At 45.9% G+C, this 15273-nt stretch overlaps 1 protein-coding gene across 7 annotated transcripts in view; it reads left to right on the top strand.

Moving 5' to 3' along the window:
- Positions 1–15273, top strand: part of DAB1 (DAB adaptor protein 1) — a 1141681-nt gene that overhangs the window by 739845 nt on the left and 386563 nt on the right. The window contains exon 1 of one of the 7 annotated variants that reach the window (XM_032302346.1): positions 2393–2414. The exons of 5 other annotated variants lie outside the window; for them this stretch is intronic. The gene's annotated coding sequence lies outside the window, so the exon portion shown is untranslated. Of the gene's footprint in view, positions 1–2392; positions 2415–2508; positions 2677–15273 lie in introns of those variants that run through there. One more of the 7 variants, XM_032302345.1, reaches the window with a different exon arrangement.

Here is a 15273-nt window from a genome sequence, read left to right on the forward strand (position 1 = left end):
AGAAGAAAAGAAAACGACACCTTTTTAAGTATGTTCTTTCTTGATATGTTTACTACAATAACTCAAAATAGTGCTTTAAGACTTGGTTTGGGGTTTAACCCAGAAGAGTATTAGTGTCTTCACCAAGTCCTTGGTGAGCAGCTCGTGTGCACTTACTGTCTATATGTTACACTTTCTTCCAGCCTGTACTTGGAACAACTGTGGCTTATTGCCCCTGTTGGATGTAATGGGAATTTGCCCAGTTTCTGTAGCTGACCTTATTCAACATTGAATAGAGAGAGAGTTTTACTTGAACCTCTTCCATTTCTGTTACTTGGCCAACTCAGCGTCCCGATTCCCTTCAAAATCTGTAATTGTAACACCCCTGGAAAACAGAAGGAGGTGGAGGGGGGATGCAGTGAATGCTATATGCAGAGTCTTAAAATGCAGGTGAGTGGTTTTGATGTCCTGTGACTGTCCTCAAAGCACTGAGGAACTTCAGTGATTTTTGGTAGTCAATGAAAAGTTAGACCTGTGTTCGATTACCTTAGGTTTGACACTTGTCCCAGATACCTATAGTGCCTAACAGTTTTATACACTCTCTCTTACTACTTCAACAATGTCTTCTCTGGTTTGTCCTGTTTTCTCTCTATGGAGTTCAGAACCTTGCGGTCTGTCTTTATAGATGACGATACCAAAGTGTTTTGTTAAATCTTAATAGAGTTGCCTGGTGAGCCTGGATTTCCTACTAAATGAATCATAAGCGTTTGGTGGCAACTCTTCCCACTTTCTAGAACTTTAGAAAAGTTGGAGAGACTTGAGCCTTTCCCGAGTCCTCGACTTTAGATGTGCTGGTCACATCCAGAAGCGCTAGAAACAGTAGTACCAAGGGTGACACCTCCCTCCCACCTTGCTGGGAGTTTCCTCTGATCAACTGTTCTCCCAAGATTGCATCCTGCCAATGACCTCACCAATTTTTTTGTCTCCATGTAAATTGCTATCTTTTCAGGAGGAGCATGACAGCCTCCCTTTGCTCGGGCTTCCATTTGTACAGAAGCTGTTATTACGGAATAAGTTTAATGGGTCGTGAATTTTGTGCAGAAAGGGAGGGTCTCTCGATGACTTTGTATGTACCAGCTATGGACGTATTGGCTCCACAAGGAGTGCATTAGGCTAAATATTTTTAGCCCATTGACTCTGAGGGTAATAACCCTAAATGCTTCATTAAATTTTCATGGGTGAGTGACAGAAGCTATGAGGGAAAAAAAACAAAAAAAAAAAACCCACAAAAAACCAAAACCCAAATCTGCCACATTAGCTTTATTATTACACAGCTGGACGACAAGAGTGTGGCCCCTCAAAAGAATAAAAAATCAACTTTTTGAGGAACAACATGTTGCCTGTCTTTTCTTCCCTTTCTCGGCCCTGTTCCCAATAGGCAGTCCTTGATCAGATTTTTTCTCTCTCCCACACCTGGCATTCCGGCGTCTGGAGACAGGTTATACCACACCAGACATTTACTGGAGTTGAACCCCATCTCGGGGTACAAGACTTTCAGACCAACACAGTCTTTTCTGCAACTTGGTAGCTCTTTGTAAACTAGGACCAGAAGGAGGGGAGCAACTGTTTACTGGCTGGGGCCTTCTCCGTGCAGGCCGCGTGTTCGACCTGAATCTGCAGATTGTCTTCTCCCGAGCATTCTAAGAACGCGAGTGGGGCGAGCAGACCAGCCCGCATACCATCAGGGGCTTGAGTCCCTTCCTAGGACTGAGGGCAACGTGAGCGGCGCGAGCCTTCTCCAGGCGAGCCTCAGTGGAGACGCGGGGCTGCCTAACCAGGGTTGGCCGCTGGGAACTAGCGCCCCCTCCCGCGAAGGAGCGAGGGGGCAGCGGGCCCTCGCCGAACCCGCCTCTGGTTTTCACCCGCGGGCACTCTACCCTTGGGAGTGCGCGAGAAGTTTGGAGGCTTGGATATAAAAGAGTAGACCCTAGGGGAAAATGAGGCAGGTCGGGAGGGCGCTGCTGCTGGTGGGGACGGTGGCGAAAAACACTGGCTACTTTGTGAAAGCCGAGGCTGGGGGCTTTGACCCTTTCCCTCCCTCACCCGCTCGGCGCGATGCGGCTGGGGAGGGGACCCCACGCCCTCGGCTCCGCTCGCCTCCGTCTGCATCGGGATGCGGAGTGAGCGCAGGGGCTCCAGAGGCGCGATCGCGAACCGCGGCGCCCCCGCTCGCTGGTTCGCTCCCTCTGCCTCCTCCACCCCGCCGCCGCCGCGACTCGGCTAAGCTCTCGGAGCGCGCTCAGGCGGCGCGGAAAGCGTCCGGGCGGGAGCGGGGGCGGGTGCCGGAGCCGCAGCGGCGAGGCCCCGGGCGAGGGCACGCCGCAGGCGGGCGGCCGGGAGGCCAGTCGGCGGGGGGCAGCAAGGGGAGCCGGCAGGTGAGCTACGTCGCCCGGCGCCGGGCGGGCGCGGGGGCGGACGGGGAGGGGGCCGCGGGAAGAGGCGGGGCTGCGCGCGCGGCGGTCTCCTCCCCCGGCGCTGACGCGGGCCCGTGGCTCCCGGGGAGGATGGACCCTGTGCGGCGCTCGCCGGGGCTTCCCCGGGCTGGAGAGCGCGCCTGAGTGCCGTTGCCCGCCGGGCATGGGGAGCCGCTTCCTGCGCGGCTGCGACAGCGGAGGAGGATGCTGTCCGCGAGCGGAGGTGAGGCGCGGCGGGGGCGAGCGCAGCTCCGAGTTCAGCGCCAGCAGGTGCCGGGGACAGGGGGGAACTGGGCGCCGGACGCCCTCGCTGGGGCCCCGGGCGCGGAGGAGGGCTCCTGGGGCGCCCGTCGTGGGAGTTTGGCTGGGGGTGTTGCGGGGATGGCGACTACAGTTTTCCGCCTGCTCCCTCCTCTTGCTGGGGGAAAAGGAGCGACCTCTGCTCCTTCCTCCTGGCTCTCCCTCACCACCCCCAGTCTCCTTACTTCTGACCGCGCGCGTCTTCTTTCCAGACGTCCTCACCCCAAACACTCGTCTCTCTCCGAGACCCCCTGCTCCCTCCCCCCTGCCGCGAACCCGGTTCTATCCACCTCGGAGCCCTCCCTTCCACTCCAAAACCTCCCCATTGCTCCGGAGCCCATCTCCCGGACTCTCGAGCGGCTTCCCTTGGCCGGACCCTCTTCCCCACTCCTCTGTAGAGCTACGGCTCTGCCCGCAACTGTCGAACAAGCGGGTTTCTCCTATAACCCCTGCCTTTTCGCAAACACCCTCAGAGCTGGACCCCGCTTTTCTCCGGACCCAAGCCGTTCCCGAGTCCTCCGTCGACTCCGTTCTGTGCTGCTCCCCGCTCTGTCCCATTCCCCAGGCTCCCCGCAGCCCTGGTGGCTCTCCTCCCTGGCCCGCCCCCTTGGTTTCGGCTCCGGACTGGATGCTGTGCCTGGGAACCAGAGCTCAGGGCTTTTGTTTCTGTTTTTGCTTGCTTTCTTTTTCTTTTTTCTTTTTTTCTCCTACTGGGGAAACTTTAAAATCCCCGTGGTTCGGCTCCTAAAAAAAAGCCCTAACCGGAGGGCTCAACCGCCGAGAGAATCTGGACGCAGGGAGACAGAGATGGGGGAGATCGTGTCGCTCGTCCGAAGGGAGCCATGGGATGAGTGCACAAAGTAAATTTCAAAACGGAGGTGGCTGCTGCTGCCGGGACTCTCCTTCGCTGACTGATTCCGTCCCGCGGAGTATTATTGTGACCCCTGGTGGGAGGGCGCGTCTTTTCTCTGCACTTTTTAAGGCGCCTGTCTCCCCACCGCGGCCCCACCCCCCACCCCCTTGGTGGTGCTGGTGACCGGACGGGGGTGGGGGAAGAGCGAGTCGGCACAGGGGAAATCTGCTTGGAGAGGCTGATGCCACTTGGCTCCTGCGTTGCTTGCTCCCGGACCCGCCAGATTGTGTATGTTTCACTCTAAACTACCCGCCACCCCCAACTGCATCACACAAGTCTTCATTGTTGGGGGTCTGCCTGGGCACTTCCGCCTGGGCTGGGAGAGTCTGAAGGAATGGGATGGGGGTGGGGAGGCCGGGGGCGCTCGGCGAACGAACGCTGGCTGAAGCCGGAGGCTCGGCCGCGGCGGGCGGAGCGGAGAGCGCCCCGGCGCGGGCATCCGTGCGCTCCCGCGACTGTCGGCGAGCGTGGTTGCGTGCCCGCGTGGGTCGGTGCCTGGCGGGTACGTTTGGAGACCCGGGCACGCCTGGACTTAGATCCTTTAGGAAGAGTCGCGAGTGGAAAGCTTGCGGAAGCGAGTGCGTCTTTTGCTGTCCCGGTGCTGGGCGGTCGGGCGAGCGGGCAAGCGAGTCCTCCGAGGCGAATGCTACTAAGACGCTCCAGAGAGTTACCCGGACCGGAGCGAGGATCCGCTCTCGCGTCTCCCGCCCTCCTGCTCCGCTCCTGCTGGCCGGTTCCACGCACTTTCACAGGGTTGATGGTTTTTGAATAAAGGCCTTGTGGGGGTTCCGCTGACACTTCATAACACTTAACATGTTTTCAAGTAATCATATAAATTAAAGGTGGCTTACGTTCAGAACCCCCTAATTATCCGGTTCACGTTTGTGCATTTATGTGCCAATTATAGGTCTTCAGGAAATCCATAAAATTATAAACCATTCCCACCCCCTGAATTAGCGCGCATTGTTTTTATTATCTCAACGATGAGTGATTCTGGATGGAATCCTGAGTTGAACAGGCGAGAAGATAGATGTGCGGGAGGGTGGGGGGGCGAGGGGGAGAAGAGCCGGGCTGGAGTAGGGACACTTAACAGCAACCCCCTCCCCCACCTCTCTCACTTCCTATCCTGGCGGGGCTTGGTGACAATTCTGGAATCTGAAAGGGATCAAAGATTTTCTTGATTTCCTATTGAGAAGGGCAACCTAATCAGAGCTGTGTAAAAGTCAACTTCTAAGCAATCAGAAATTGTCTGCTGATGTCCTTGATTGAAACCCCAGCATTCAAATGGAGTATTGAAGAACTCGCAGACATAGCTTTTGAAGTGCTATTGTTCTTTTCTATACACAGAGGCCCTCATAAAGGTTTAGGAAGTTCAAAATGCAGTGATTTGAAAGACTGACATTGTAACTATTTGGCGACGCTGAGGGGATCGGCAGGGATGAGAGCAGAGGCCGAGGTGGGAAGTGCAAACGTGTTGCTACAGTCTTCTTGGGAGCAGTGCCGCTATCAAGTGGGAATTCAGTTCTAAGCATCAAGTTGGCAATTAAATCTCTTCCTAAAGCAGATTTAGAGGATGATTTTTACTAGTTTTTTTTTTTTTTCTTGGTGGTTTGCTTAAGGTCTGAATAGGCATATCTGAAACATTTAATCATGTTCATTGTATTCAACAATAAAATCTGAATAAAAATTACTTATTGTTGATGAAGCTCATCTCACAAGCTGTTTCACAGTATGTTTCATTTGCAAGACACACCATTGTAGGAGGCTGCAGGGAAGAGATGCCATCACTTATTGTTCTTGTTCTCTTCCCCTGGCCAGAGAGGAATCTGCTGCTTCACACCCTTCTGCCCTCCGAAGTCATTTCCCTTAAAGGGATGGGGGTTTGGCTTCGTACCTGATAGGACCCTTCCTAAAAATGGTATTTGGTGGATATAAGGATGCCTGGAGCCACCCTCCAGGCAGATGAAGACTCTAACTGAAGCAGCATTTCATTTTGATAATTCACTCAAGTCAAACATTTTGGATTTTGCAGGCATTTAATCCCTCTCTCAAACTAATAAAGCTAACAAAGCAAGAAAATCACAGTTTATATCTTTTAGATGGCACTTTTAAAAATTGCCTACATTGAAGGTTGTTGTCAGGAACTTTCAGTGTTATTTAGGGCTTACTGTGAAGAAGAGTGTGCACTGGGTGAGTTAAGTAATTGAGGATAAGTGTCCTGACCTCTCCGAACCTCTGTTTCATTATTTGCAAAACAAGGACGGTATTACCTACATTGTATGTTCTTCAAGCAATTTGATAGGGAAAACTATCTCATTGGGCCCTTTGACAGATAACAGGATTTCAGAGGAATGTGAGTTTTGGTCATAGGATGGAGTCCTGCTAAGGAGAGAGGATATTTGGCATTGGAAGACCAGGATGGAATCCTGACTTTGTGATGTTTGGTAAATCACCTCTTCTATTAATTAAAAAAAAAAAAAAGGAATAGTTTACCTTTTTGGAGCACTTACTAAGAGGTACCCTTTTAAGCAGTTTGCATGCATTAGTTTATTTAATCTTTAAATAACCATGAATAATCTTTGAATAACCTAGGTTGATAGTTGTATTTTCGTTCCCCTTTGATTGATAAACTGGGGCCCACAGAGATGGTAACTGGTCCAAGGTCACAAAGCCAATAAGGTATAGAACTAGGGTTTGTTTATTTACTTATTTATTTATTTAGAGAGAGTGCGCATGAGCAGGGAGGGGCAGCGGGCAAGGGAGGAGGAGACAATCTTAAGAAGGCCCCATTCTCAGCATGGAGCCCCATGTGGGCCTCATCTTTACAATCCGGAGATCAGGACCTGAGCCAAAATCAAGAGTTGCCAGGTAACCAACTGAGCCTAGAACTGGGTGCCCCTAGAACTGGGATTTAAATCCAGGCTTTCTGGTTCCTGGGCCTGTGTGGCAGCACACTGCTGCCTCTGTGTGGAGGGGTGAACCCAGCTATCTCTCGCGGTGGTTGTAAAACTTAAGGGAATCATGGAATAGACTTCCGGCAGGAGCAAGTTATAGGTTTTTCCCAAGGCTCAGATGCTAAAACAAAATGAGTATTGTGTTAGCAACAGGGTATTGGGCTGATGGTAGACATTTTGAACACTTGGGACTTCATGATAGGTATTGGTCAGTATGTTCCCATCTGTCTGTGCTGTCAAAGTATTCTTTAAGTTGATATTCAGAAATTGCATGACTGCTGTTGTCTGTTACCAACTGTGATAAGCGGAGATTCTTAAAATTAAAAGATGGCATAACAGGTAGTTAGAAGTCTCGACTTGGGTGCTAGAGTGCCTGAATTCAGACCCTAGTTTCTCCAGCCCTGCCAGCGGTGTGGACTTGACCAAACTCTCTGACTTCTCCATGCTTTAGTGTCCTTGATAATAAAACAACAGTACCCACCACCTATGACTGTGAAGACGATTGTAGGAATTAACACCAAGTGCTTGGAACAGCAGTGAGTATATAATGTTACTTAGCTATATGTGTTACCTTTCGAATGAAAGTCAGATTCTTCCCTTTCATAATACAAAGGTCTCTGTCATTGATATCCCAAGGCCTAAGTATCCTAACCGTATCTGTTTTTGTTTTTATTCTTTTCCTAAACAGGAGATAGGGAGAAAGAGATATAGTTCAGGATTTCAGAGAAAGGTTTTGTTGTTGTTGGCTTTTGTTTTTGTTTTTGTTTTTTTAGTTTATTGGAAATATTTCCTTGAATATTTACCTTCTTTGTGAAAGGAATCGGGAAGTAAACATAATGCTAAACTCTCTATGGAATTGCTCTTTTCAGAAACTGTTTTGAGGAAAATAAAATGACTGTTTGATTGATTGGATTCTAGTACTAGGATAGTCAATTCTTCCCATTTACAGATTGGAAAACAAGTCAGATTGAAGGAAACATATAAACATAATGGCTGAGAGACACCATTGGAACCCAGAATTCTTGGGCTTCTTGTCCACCGCTTTTTCCTCTGGACCAGATTGCCTCCCATACCAGGATAGAGAAGTAGCCTGAAGTATAAGCAAACCTTGAAGGAAAGGGAGTGTTGCCAGGAGCAGGAGCCAGTCAGATGTTCTGTACTGAAAATATGTCCAATAGGAAAAGAAAACCCCTCTTCTTGTAAGTACACTTATATCCAGGAAAACTGGCACTAAAAATCTATGAAATGCATGTCAGGGTATGAACCCATGTTACACATACACACACACACACACACACACACACGCGTGCACCAGTTGATGACTTGAACACCTCCCTTAGCTTGGAGAGCAAATGAACAAATGATTGGGTTTCTTTTTCTGTGAGATGCTCTTTGTGTTTTTCTTCCACTTAGTTCTCAGATATGGGAAGGTTTTGGTTCAGGAATCATAAAACTCCTCCGGCTTCTATTTCATGAAATATGCAGCATATACTATTGGAGAGAAATTGCCAGCTTGCTTTTATTATTATTATTATTATTATTTTTATTTGAACCCAACATATAACCAATCTACAATGCCAGTGGGGGATTCTTGTAAAGAGAAAGGAAAACAGAAATAAAATTTTTGCTGAATAAAACAACTCACAGCCAAAATGATACAAGTTCTGTGATGGCCAAGATGGGTTGTTTAGGGGATAAAAATGAGAGGAGGGCAGTCCCAGACAGATGAGACCGTTCAGGGTGAACCCCAGTCCCTGTCGACCACCTACAGTGAGCCTTGCAAAATAGTCAACTTGGTATATTGGCTCCAAGATTCAATTTCTGACTCTCACTGTTGGTCAGTGTCTCTGGTTCTTGACTGGACAACTGTGATCTGTTGGTCCATCAGTTAGTCTTCCTTTCCCCCTCTTTTCCTCTTCTTGTTTTTGTCTCAGAGTTTGTCTCGCTTTCAGTCTTTGGATCGGTTTGTATCTCTTCTTGTTAGTGTCACTTTTGCTAGTAAAGACTGAAAAGTTACAAATATGTCTTTGAGACTATCTGGGAGATGGAGGAAGCTAACTCAGGGAATGCACATAGACATCACTTCCATGCCCATTTAACGCATACTTGCCTGAGCACCTAGTTTGTGTCTGGCTCTGGCTTTGTGCCTGGCATTATGAACAGTACCATGAGCGAGGGTGCAGTCTCTGCCGTCTAGGCATTCTGCCTCATGCATAAATTACTGCCACAGTGTGAGATACGGTACAGAAAATATCTGCATGGCACTAGAAGCTTCCAGAAGAGTAATTGATTACATCTAAAGAAAGGAAAAGGAGGGGAAAGCTTCAAAGAGGAGATTGCATTTCAGCTGGAAGCTGAAGGTTGACCAAGAATTTCTCAGGTCTTGAAGGCATCCAGACCAGAACTGTGTGGGTAAAGATCGGTGGGCATGAAGGTTCGTCATTGGTTTGGAGACAGACAAAGTTGGGTGTGGTTGTAGTGTACAATATGTGACTGAAATGGATTATTTTGTAGAGCATTTTCCAGATTGTGTTCCAAGGAGCACTAGGGTTCCCCAAGATAGTTATGAGTATTTTAAAAGAATGAACATACAGAAGGAAAAAAATTCTGTGCCCCCAAAAGTTTGAAGAACATTGAAAAACATAACTTACTCTTGCTAAGACATGGTACTTACTGACATATTAAAACTTCAGTAAGAAGTAAAAGCCAGCAAGCAAGCAGGGACACTCATTGAAATCATTAAGATCTAAACTTACTTGCCAGAGGCCCCCTGATTTCAAGGAGCCCTTTTTAAAAAGTATCTTATGAGATAGAGTGGGGAATGTGTTTGTAGGTTATCACTTATGATTTTTACAAAAAGGATTGATTTTTTTTTTAAAGATTTTATTTATTTGACAGAGATCACAAGTAGGCAGAGAGGCAGGTTGGTGGGTGAGGTTGGAAGCAGGCTCCCTGCCGAGTAGGGAGCCCGATGTGGGGCTTGATCCCAGGATCCTGAGATTATGACCTAAGCTGAAGGCAGAGGCTTTAACCCACTGAGCCACCCAAGCACCCCAAAAGGAGTTAATTTTATCATAAAAGTAATATGTGTGATTTGAAATATAGTATAGTAGATGTGAGACATACAAAAAAGTATAAAAATAGAGTAAAAGTATGTTTAAAGAAAAAAAGAAGCAGCACAAAAAAGTTGAAAACACTCAGCTTAAGAAATAAAGCCATGTAAATACAGTTGAAGCCTCCTTTCCCTGATCATATCTCCTTCCCTTCTGCCAGAGGTAACCACCATCCTAAATTTGGTGTTTATGATTCCATATAATTCTTTTGAATATTCTTTTTAGAAGACAGAGAATTCCTTTGAATTCTCATTCTGTTTCTAGCTTGTCACTAAAGATATAATAAAGAAATTGTTGTTCTGTCCAGGAATTGTTCTGTTCCTGGAATAAGGGGCATTTATAAGCCCTTCGGAAGAAAGAACTATGGCTTCTCCTTTTAACAGTATTTGGAATGTAGTAGATGCTCAATAAATTTCTGCTGAATTGAATTTAACTAAATGTGTGTACTCTCATGGGGTATATTAAGTTCATGTGGTAATGAAGATTGGGGAAAAGTAATTATTTTTCATTAAATTCTTTGTGGTCAGAGATCTTGAAAACTTTTTTTGTTTCATTTTTGTTTTGTTTTGTTTTGTAATCTGGATCTGTAAGCGAATAGTAACAACTACTGACTGTAAGTCCTTTTCATGTTTTCTTGACATCTTTTGGAATCATTAATGATAACTACTTGCCCAAATCTGCAATATTAAAATAGGTGATTCAGTAAAACAGCTATCTACTTCCATTACAGGAAAAATAACTCCAAGTGCTTTCAATCAAAAAGGATATTTGTAAATTACAATGTAATTAATTACTCAGTACTCAGACATCAAATACTTTGAAGGTTTATACTTAGGGCCCCAAGAAATAACTTACTGTCAGTAGCAGGGTGACCTTAGGTACAGTCATGCCAACACAAGCATCTCTCTTGATATATGTAAGGGACATCTTGAAAAAGCTCCATCTGAAACTTATGTCATATTTGGGAGACATTTTCCTTTTATGTTATTCTAGCCTGTATTCCTGAATTACTCCTGTTTACATGTCAACATGCAGTGAGTATTGGAATATTGCTGAGGGATACATGGTAGAAAGAATGAAAGGATGAATAAAGTAGGAGACCCGTAGTCTCAGTGGGGGGAGACTTTTTCTTGGTACGAAATTGTGGTTGTATGGGAGATGGTAGCTTAGTTTTTCCCATGGGGCTGGACATTGATCATGGCTGACAATCCACCCCCATAATTTTCTTCCTCTGATTTCACCAGTACTGATTTCTCTGGATAATTTTGAGAGCAGGAGTAAAATTCCAAGAGATAGAATGAGGATCAGCTTTGGGTTCGAATGACCTTCAACAATGCAGACAGCACACGGAGGGTCAGGAAGAAATGTCGTAGACTGCTATGCCCACATGATTGCCTTCAGATGCCCATGGGCTAGGATGATGGCACATGGCGGTGCTTGTCTTGAATTGGAGGACACATTCTGAGCGGAATTATATCCATGCTCACAAAAGTTCTAAATATAGAACACAACCATTCAGACATTAAAATTAAACCGGAAGTGCCCGTAATCCAATTGTGGATGGAGTCAAAGATGGGCCAACCATATGCTGAATCTGAGCTCCGGTATGTATTGTTAGAATATAGTGAATGCAAAAAGGTTACTGTAATTTATTCCTTTGGGAAACTGAATAGATTTATAGGCTACATAGAAGTTGGAGTCTTGCCAACCTTCTGCTATCTAACTTAGTAATTGTAATGTGGTTGAATTTATCAATCTTTTCTTTTATGGTTAGTACTTTTTATGTCTTATTTAAGAAAGTCTTTTTTTTTTAATCCTGATGTCCTAAAGATATTCTCCTTTATAATCTTCTAAAAGTTTTATTGTTTTGCCTTTCACATTAAGTTCTGTAATCCACATGGAGAGAGAGAGTGTGTGTATGGTGTGAGGTAGCAATTTATTTTATTCCTAATTTTCTTCCGTATAGAAAAGCGTCACCGAGGCACTTAGGGTCAGTTTCTAAGTGTATATTTTGTCTACTCTTTGTCCAGACCACATTTCTTTATTATTATAACTTTATAATAAATCTTGGTATTTGGGGGCGCCTGGGTGGCTGAGTGGGTTAAAGCCTCTGCCTTCGGCTTAGGTCATGATCCCAGGGTCCTGGGATCGAGCCCCGCATCGGGCTCTCTGAGAGCCTGCTTCCTCCTGTCTCTGTCTCTCTGCCTGCCTCTCTGCCTACTTGTCATCTCTGTCTATCAAATAAATAAATAAAATCTTTAAAAAAAAAAAAATCTTGGTATTTGGCAGGAGAGATCCCCATAATGTCCTTCTTTAGAAGTGTCTTGGTGTTTTTTCTGTTTTGGCTTTTTATCTTCATATTCATTTTATACTTTCAAAGTTACACAAAAATACTCTGGAGATTTGATTGGAGTTACATTGAATTTATAGTCTAATTCGGGGAGATGATATCATTATGATACTGAGTCCTTCCAGCCATAAACATGCTACCTCTCTCCATTTTTTTTGTTCCTAATGTCTTTCAATACAGACTGTAATTTTCTTCGTAAAGTTATGCACTCTTACTAGATTTATTTTTGGGTGCTTTATGTTTCTGTAGTTGCTATTATAAATGCTATCTCTAAAAACTATATTTTCTAATTATGTATTAGTTTTCATCATATCCCACCTGTATTTCTTGCTCTGGGTGGTGGGGAATTAGGATTAGGAAGGGAGGGGAAAAAAATGGTGCTCACTGACTGCTTACAAAGTTTTAGGTGCCTAGCTCAGTTGGTTAAGCGTAGGACTCTTGATTTCAGTTCAGGTCATGATCTCAGGGTTGTGAGATCGAGTCCTGCATCAGGCTCAGTGCTGGGTATGGAACCCGCTTAAGAGTCACCACCCCCCCACACACACAGAAATTACTAGGTGTCTTGCATGCTCTCATTTGATGTCCAGAACACCCTCCATCCTCCTTCACAGATGGACAGAACAGGGGAGGCCCTTTGTCCCAGTGGCCCAGTGGGAATGCAGAAGTGAGGAATGGAGCTCCGAGGACTTAATCAAACCCCGTAATAGTCATTCACCTTGTTCCAGTGGCAGGGTCTTTGAAAGATGTCTCTAGTTGTGGAGTGTGTGGTAAAGCAACGAACTTCACTGGTTAGACACTCTGTTTCGTCTGAGTAACGTGACCTGGGGCCAGTCTGGCTCCTGATACACTGGTCTGGCATTTCAGGCCAACCATAGTCACCTGGGCCATGAGGGCCAAATTTTGGCCAGTAGTTCCGGTGTGGTTTGACTTTCCAGGCACATCTCAGGTCAGTGAATGTTGCTGCTACCTCCAGCAGCCACTGGTCTAGGAAAATGAAAAGGCGTTTCGGGTCATCAAGCTGAGCTGGAATAGAGATCCAGGTCTCCTGTACCCATGTCGGTATTCTTCCCACCTCCCCACCTTGACTTACCATCCTCAAGTATATTGTGCTGATCATGTGAAAGACTGAAGCATTTTTTTATTTGAGGAATCACCATTATGCATAGACATTATAACATATCTGCAAAAATGGGGACAGCAGGACAGACGTCTACCTATGGCCCGGCGGATGATGATTATTTGCCAGTTGCTATCCTTCTCTCTCTGTTGCTGTCTCTCTGTGTCTTTCTCTGGAGTTCTTTTTTTTTTTTTTTTTTTTTTAAAGATCTTATTCATTTATTTGGCAGAGAGGCAGGCTTCCCACTGAGCAGAGAGAGCCTGATATGGGATTCAATCCCAGGACCCCGAGACCATGACCCGAGCTGAAGGCAGAGGCTTAACCACTGAGCCACCCAGGCGCCCCTCTGGAATTCTTTATGTTATTAACTATTTCATAAACCCACTCCCAGTCATATTTTTCCCATTCAAATATTATTTATATTTTAGGACCTAGAGGAGATACTCATTTCTCTCCGGAAGTTACGCCTAGGATATTGGTGTGGATAAAATTTTAAAATTTTCCTCTCTCCTTGCTTATTGGGGTACCTTTCTCCTTTTTCTCACATTGTGTCATCATGTTTCATTGTATTTTCTGGGGTGAAGATAATACATGTCATACTAATTTAGGTTGATGTAAAAAAAGGGTGTCATTTTAAGGCAAAATTATGGGACTGAGAAGCTGATCACTTGGTTACCCTGATATCACTCCATATTTTCTCTTTGCTCTCCATGGGTTCATAGGAGTGGGTCAGATATCATTCTGTATACATTTGACTGCTCCAAATGTTTCAGTGGAGAGAGAAGTCTTGATTCCAGTAGCCATAAGTTAATGTGGCTGGGAGGAAGGTTGGGAGAATGGACTGACATTGTCCTTTTTTAAAAACAAAAAAACAAAAAAACATGAGTCATTCAGCATAGGCTCAGGCAAGTTTGATGCCTCCCTGTGCCTGCCTTTCCCAGGCATGTGTATCGTTCTCAGGCTTCTGGAGCCTCAGACTCTATTAAACACCATACTTCATTATGTCCTATGTCGTTCGGCTCCATGTCTGTTTCTCTCGATTCCTCTAAAGATTGAGAGTTTCTGAAGGGCTGTGTTGACTTGTCTTCCACGCCTCAGAGGCTTAGCTTTTCAAGGAAGTTCACCCTGGATTCTTGCTCCTTCTGGTTTATGATGCCTACCACAGTTACTTTGCAGTAGAGAAAAGATTGTCCTGTCCCTTTAGTGAACTGTTTTGAATCTTGGAAACAAAAAAAGGGCTTTCTGTTGTAATTTTAAATGTTTCCTTTGGGGACCAGTCCTTGGCTCCTTTTATGCCCAAACCGTGCATTTCCTGCCCTGTCCTCTCTCCTTCCCTCCTTTACCGTGCTTCCTTTTTTTTTTCTTGTTTTGTTTTGTCCTTCCCCTTTCATCAAATCAAAGAAATTGCATGAAATCAACAACCACCAAAGGGCTCCCAACGTAAAGGTCTGTAGTGTGATTTTGCACAGTTGCTGGAATGTGCTTTCTTCCCTCTCTCACGTGTTATTTCTGTGGAGGAGGGAGCATTTGGAGGAATAGTCAAGACCTTATCAGTTCCTTGCCCAGTCCTCTCATAATGTAGGTATTTTACCTGATTGTTCCCTTCGTGGGTTGGCTGTAGGTGGTTTAAAATTACAACGTAAAGATGGAAACTCTGCCAGCCATTGTGTTTTGGAGGCAGGGGGAGAGTGTCTCTGGGTGCTGTCCCTGAGCACACCTCAAAACCCAGGCACACCACAGGGACATCCAGGCAGAACATAACAATGTTAACAGTAGATACTGTGTCAGTGAGTGCTGTGTCAGGAGCTACCAGGTAGCTTAATAGAAGGAATTTAATACAGGAAACCACAAGGAAAATTTTCATGGAATCACACACGTGTCTGAAAAGTTGAGAGTGGGATAGAACAGCAGTGGGAGGCTCCTTCTGGGGTCGCAGGCACAAAGGGAAGGGATACTGTTCCCAGAGCCTGGGAACTGGGGCTGCATGGTGGGAGCAGGTCCCACGCAGGGCTGGGTGGGATCCATTGAGGAGACTGGGCAACTGCCCAGGATGCCAGTTGAAGCAGAAAGAGA

The sequence above is a fragment of the Mustela erminea genome, chromosome 10 (genome assembly GCF_009829155.1).
Source record: "Mustela erminea isolate mMusErm1 chromosome 10, mMusErm1.Pri, whole genome shotgun sequence".
Classification (NCBI taxonomy): domain Eukaryota; kingdom Metazoa; phylum Chordata; class Mammalia; order Carnivora; family Mustelidae; genus Mustela; species Mustela erminea.